We start from the raw sequence: 6120 nt of genomic DNA, 5'->3' as shown, positions 1-6120 counted from the left end.
TCCATAGCAACCAAACAGAGTACCCTAGCAACCAAAGTCCAAAGAGGAATATCTTCCATTCTGAATGTCACAGAGGCATGGGAGTTGGTTTATATCATTCATACTGACAAGCAGCCTTTGGAGTTTCATGATTGGCAGCTGCCAAACCACTCCCTAGCAACCAAACAGAGTACCCTAGCAACCGTTTATCAAGACCCATGTCTTTTCATCAGAACATCGTATAGAGATGGGGTTTGGCTCTTTTGTTTCGTTTGGGAAACAGTCTGTAAAATATCACCACGGTTACTGTGTATTCACACCATAGCAACCGTTTAGAGCCACCTAGCAACCATATTGAAACATATAGAAGCCATATTTCAGCTCCACAACATCGTACAGACATGGTTGTTGGCTCGTATGCAATCATGTACATCACCCTAGCAACCGAGTGGTGAGTTTTGCCACTGCAAGCACCACTTCACATTTTCTTCAGGAAATGTACATTCTAGTGTTGTGATTACTATTCACCTAGACAAAACTTTGGCGCGTAACTCGCCCCACACCGTTTGTCACAGACCCCTGAATGAGGTGTCAAATCGACCAGTTTATTGAGGAGAGGTGTGCTATGACTTTTATAAGCGATCGGGTCTACGATGTTCGTCTGGCGGGCGAAAAATTAGCCGAAAAATGTCCCATAGACTTAACATTGGCACAAAATTTGTAAAATCATATCTTTGGCTCAGAAGGTCATAGAGGCTTGGGGTTGGGCTCTTTTGATTCGTCCCATCAAGCAGCCAATAAGTAGTGACATAAAAATTTCATAGTCACGCCCTAGCAACCAGTTACAGGCCCCTAGCAACCATTGAACAACATTTACAAGCCAGATATCAGCAACAAAACATTGTAAAACACAGAGTTGGGCATTTTTTGACACAGACTTGTAAATACTCTTTAAAAATTACCCCATAAACTGTATAAACAAACCTTAGCAACCATTTGGAGTACCCTAGCAACCGTACAAACACATGGATGGGCTATATCTCAGCACCAGAACATCGTATAGACATGGGGGTGTGTTTGTTTGTTTTGGTTGGGACACCAGTCTGTAAATATCATCATGGTAACTGTGTAACCACACCTTAGCAACCATTTAAAGCTACCTAGCAACCATATTGCAACATATAGAAGCCATATTTCAGCTCCACAACATCGTACAGACATGGTTGATGGCTTGTATGCAATCATGTACAACACCCTAGCAACTGGGTGGTGAATTTTGCCACTGCAAGCACCACTTCACATTTTCTTCAGGAAATGTACATTCTAGTTAGTGGTGCTTTTTCAAAGCACCACTAGTGTTATTGTCACTCATACTTATTATTATTCTTATTATTCCACACAAAGTTTGGCGCGTAACTTGCCCCGCACCGTTTGTCACAGACCCCTGAGTGAGGTGTCAAATCGACCAGCTCATTGAGGAGAGGTGTGCTATGACTTTTCTAAGCGATCGGGTGTACGATGTTCGCACAGCGGACGAAAAAGCGGCCAAAAAAGTCCCATTGACTTAACATGGGGAGTTCTAAAAACATTTGAATCCCAACTGCCGTTTTCACACACACCACTCCAAAGGGCCTGACACCCCTGCGTTTCTCTCCCTCTCTCTCTCCCTCAGAGGATTTATATTATCAAGCAGCCAATAAGTAATGGCCTAAAATCTTCATAGCCACACCCTAGCAACCAGTTACAGCACCCTAGCAACCACTCTGAGCTCCCTAGTGTAAGGCCCGCTATATTGGCCCAATCTGCCGGTTCGCCAATACACGGGGAAGGTTGTCACGTGTTCCTGTCCTTTTCTCATGCGGAGTATTGGTTGGTTAAATTTGCAATACATTAATCATGTACTCACTCGTTAATTCATCTGACTCCATAAATGAAAGGTTTTTATAATATCTGTGCCTCACTAAAAGTGAGCGAATGTTTGACTATTCCTTTTAACCATTAAATAAACAATGTCAAACCCAGTTGGAATAATCACATTGTAGCAATTTAATATTTCAGATATCAGAGATCAATTCCACAATCTAGAACATGGTTATACATTGGTTACACCAAAGAATCTTACCCAGCTTGTACCTGAGATAGAGAGAGAGAAAGGGAAAGAGAGAGAGAGAGGGAGAGAGAGAGAGAGAGAGAGAGAGAGAGAGAGAGAGAGAGAGAGAGAGAGAGAGAGAGAGAAACCACCTATTCAATTCCACGTCCAGCCAAGAAGAAGAGACAGAGAGAGCCAGAACACCTTCCTTTATCCTCTGTCCAGGTGACAAGGGGGATGGGGTGAGACCACCCTCAAATGGCTTCTATCCCACAGAAGGGGGGTTGCCTTATCTGGCATTATCTCTAAACCAGTTCCCTATGAACTTCTATAAACCTTATTTCCTTTTATTTTATCTATCTGGATATGAGATATCTGTACCACTCACTTTGAGACATTTCAAATGACACCAAAAGCATAACAGTCAATGATAAACATTCGCATTAAACCATGCTCTTGTGTGGGTTCTTTGTTGTTAGTTCATGTGCTTCTGAGAGTTCCAATGTTAATTAGCCAGCCGGGCCCTTTTGTCCCATAAATCAGGCCTCAACCAGTATTTTCAGTCTTACAGTTTCCCTCCTTGATCCCGTGGGTCACATTCCGATGAACACTTACGGGGTCACAGTAAGACGTTTGTTATAATCCTTGAAGATGTAGCACAAAAATTGTCTTTGCAATGTTGGCATCTGTAGAAGCTCAGTGGGCGGTGTTCACCTGCAGAACACCTGTTCCCACCAGGTGTATAGCTTGAGTCCAGCGTGTGGATGAATGCGTTCAGGTTCTCTTCCTGTAATCCTGTGACGTGAGCAAAGTTCATAGAGTCAATCTGGACCTTTTGTGACTTGTTCAGTTGACGTGTCATTCCTTCATGGAGAAACTTCCGCTTCCCTGGCACCTTCTCCACGATGATGATCTGACCCTTCTTGACCAATCCTGTCACCTCCAGCGGTACGGTGGTCTGGGCAGACCTCAGTGGATGAAGGGGTTCTCCTTTGGTCCACACGGCTTTGTGTGAGACACCTGAAAAGCATCTTAAATGTCCGCTTCACGATTGAGCACATATGAACTTACAGTCGTAAGGAAATGCATAGGAACGCATAATGCAATAAGGAAAAATCATGTCATGTTCAATGTAAAATACCATGTTCATGTCAGCAATTGTGAGTGGTACGTTTGGTCTCATTAATTACCTGATTTTTAATTACCACGTCAACAGTACTCCTATAGAGGGTCAAGGAAGGACAAAGGAAGATCTTACAAGCTCTTACCCTGTTTCTAGAAACATTTAAATAAATGGCATTCTAACAAAACAACCAGTGCTATTTTGGTGTAACCAAACATAGAGATTCAATTGAATTGATGTCCAAATACATTGTTGCAAGTAAAATGGACAATATACAAATATGCAGATAAGTTTCAGAAATGTTTTTCTGAATTACTCAAAGGAAATCAAAATAAGTTTCAGAAATTAAAATCAAAATAAGTTTCAGAAATTAAAATCAAAATAAGTTTCAGAAATGTTTTTCTGAATTACTCAAAGGAAAAATGCAGAAATCTAAATAAGTTTCAGAAATTAAAATCAAAATAAGTTTCAGAAATGTTTTTCTGAATTACTCAAAGGAAAAATGCAGAAATCAAAATAAGTTTCAGAAAATTAAAATCAAAATAGGTTTCAGAAATGCAGCAAGAGGTCGGTGTAAACCAATCAATGGTTTTGTGTTTGTGTGAGAATTTTTTTGAATGTCAGAGTGTGTTTTTGTCTGTGAGTGTGTGTGTGTGTGTGTGTGTGTGTGTGTGTGTGTGTGTGTGTGTGTGTGTGTGTGTGTGTGTGTGTGTGTGTGTGTGTGTGTGTGTGTGTGTGAGAGAGAGTGTGTTTGAGAGTGTGTGTATTGATCTGGCTAAGTCACAGTCGATGACAGAGTTGAATTGTAAATGTTTGTACTTGATTGAATTGGTCTCACTTCAGATTTATCCATTTTAATTATGTTTCTGTTATTAGTGGTAAGTTGAGAAATCAGGGGCCCTCTGATCTTCCAACTCCCACCAACAATCATAGAGTTTGAAATTTAATGGCAGGTCTGCCTTAGAATTTGTCTTGATTTGTGACTGCAGCCATTCAGTTGTTCATGTGTGTTACATTAGTTAGCAGTTTGTTGTGAATAGCGTATGCTATTCTCTGTGTCTCTGTTAGACCATGATCATGAGGTCAGCTCCACCCTGTGTGTGTGAAGCTATCTGGATCTGTTAGTGTGAAGATGACACATCTTCGTCTGATGTGTAGTGTTCAGCCTGGATAGACCATCTACCCCAGGTGATGTTGCTGTGAGGGTATAGTGATGGAGGGGTGTGTTCAGTGTTCATGTCTAGGAGATGGGTGGAATCTAATCTATAACAATTGTGTTGCAAATTTCAATCCAGTTCTAAACTGGGAGGCCATATTTATGCAGTAATGTGATAGTGTGACGTGTGAAAAGGCCTTTTATAATGTCTTTTCACCCATCTCCCGAGTCTCAGGTTATGTTCGAACAATTCCGCTGTCCTGGGTTTGCTCCAGGTGGGCTCCACCATTTTGCAGAAGTAGCCTAAGCCTGAGACAGAAAACAGAGGAGAGCGAACCACAGATAATTCCAATATTTCAAAAGCATTAAATTCAGATGTGTAGAATTCTTTTACTTATTAGCAATTTTAATTCCAGATGTCACATGAAACCGAGTTTCATTGACCACGTCTGAATTGTTGCTGTTGTCTCAGTGTGTTGTGACACCTGAAGCTGCTTTTTCAGTTCAGCCTTCAGTCTGCTGCATGTGCAATGCATTCACACATTTTAATTTGTGCAGATATTTTTTGACCTGCAAAAAACTGTGGTACTTCTGTCTGCTGTTTAGCATTTCACACCCTCCTCGTAAATGTACTTATCTTATCAGATTCAATTCAGTGTGTGCACCCCAGTCAAGGATTATTTAGCGTGCTATTACCTGTGCCACACTCCTAGCCGTGTTTTCTAACGGTGAAAAATAAAGGCATACTCCGCCTCTTTTTGGCACTGGGTAGCACACAAATGAAATTCTGTTTCAGAAATTCAATTTTAATGATGAAAGTCACACTTCTCCAATTATTGTCCTGCTCGGCGAGTGTAATATAATGTTTATTATAATTCCAGTTATAATATAATTATATTCTTTAACAATACAAGTCAAATTATATTGTTTTCGGTCTCTGGACCAACTTAACGCATGGTCAAATCTCTACTTGTTCTCATGTCAATACATTTGAATATTAAAAGGCCTTTTGGCTCAGGGCTGATAAGATGTACATTCGCTGTTTTTCTTTTTCCCTTTGCTAGGTTTCAAATACCTTTTCTTCTCATTTAGTCTTTTTAAATGGCCATTATAACGTTTGATTCTTCTATTTACTCTTACTTTATATTTTTCCGTTTATAGATAAGGAAACTATATCGCTTTGCAGTCCTTCTCCTAAGGATGCACGACACAAGTGGTCAGTCCCGAAGATCAGAAGCTGAGGCAATGGCTAAATATCTAGGACGTTGCCGTAATCCCAACGCGCAACAATCAAAGATATATTCAGTAGCCCTCTTGGATGCCCTTCAGGAACTCAATTCAACCGTTTTCCAAAACTATTAAATTAGAACAGAAGTCATCGGAAGCGTCCAAGCTAGGTTAATCAACCAGCGTAAAGCTGATCCTAGTCGGACTAACCCATCCTCTCATCCAAGTCGCCCGCACACTTCCTGATATCAGCTATTAGCCGTCCCGTCGCCAATCTCTGACACAATCTTGTGGAAACATACGAATCCGTTAATCTATTTTGGAAAAAACAAATCTCAGAGTAATTCAGAATACATTCAAACATAACAATATTTCGCTCTCTGAAGCCTTAAATATGAAAAGGTTTTTTGTTTCAGGATTAAATTAGATGCGTTCGCTGTTTCTGATTTTCAAATTCATTGTGAATCACATTATAGCCATCAAATTCAGCACAGACACACGCGTTCACTTCAGTTAACACAGGACACATGGCCTAGAATACAACAT

The 6120-nt window shown here is 40.6% G+C and overlaps 1 long non-coding RNA gene across 1 annotated transcript; it reads left to right on the top strand.

Annotated features, from left to right (window-relative positions):
* The first annotated feature begins 1759 nt into the window (after nucleotides 1–1759).
* LOC309491331 lies at nucleotides 1760–3957 on the top strand. The gene is made up of 2 exons (XR_014203034.1): nucleotides 1760–3576; nucleotides 3738–3957. It is a non-coding gene; the product is annotated as an uncharacterized lncRNA (long non-coding RNA).
* Nucleotides 3958–6120: the final 2163 nt, after the last annotated feature.

Source organism: Leuciscus leuciscus, assembly GCF_965113295.1.
Source record: "Leuciscus leuciscus genome assembly, chromosome: 25".
Lineage (NCBI taxonomy): Eukaryota > Metazoa > Chordata > Actinopteri > Cypriniformes > Leuciscidae > Leuciscus > Leuciscus leuciscus.
The sequence above is the reverse complement of the archived record's forward strand: the minus strand, read 5'-3'. Positions and strand labels throughout refer to the sequence as shown.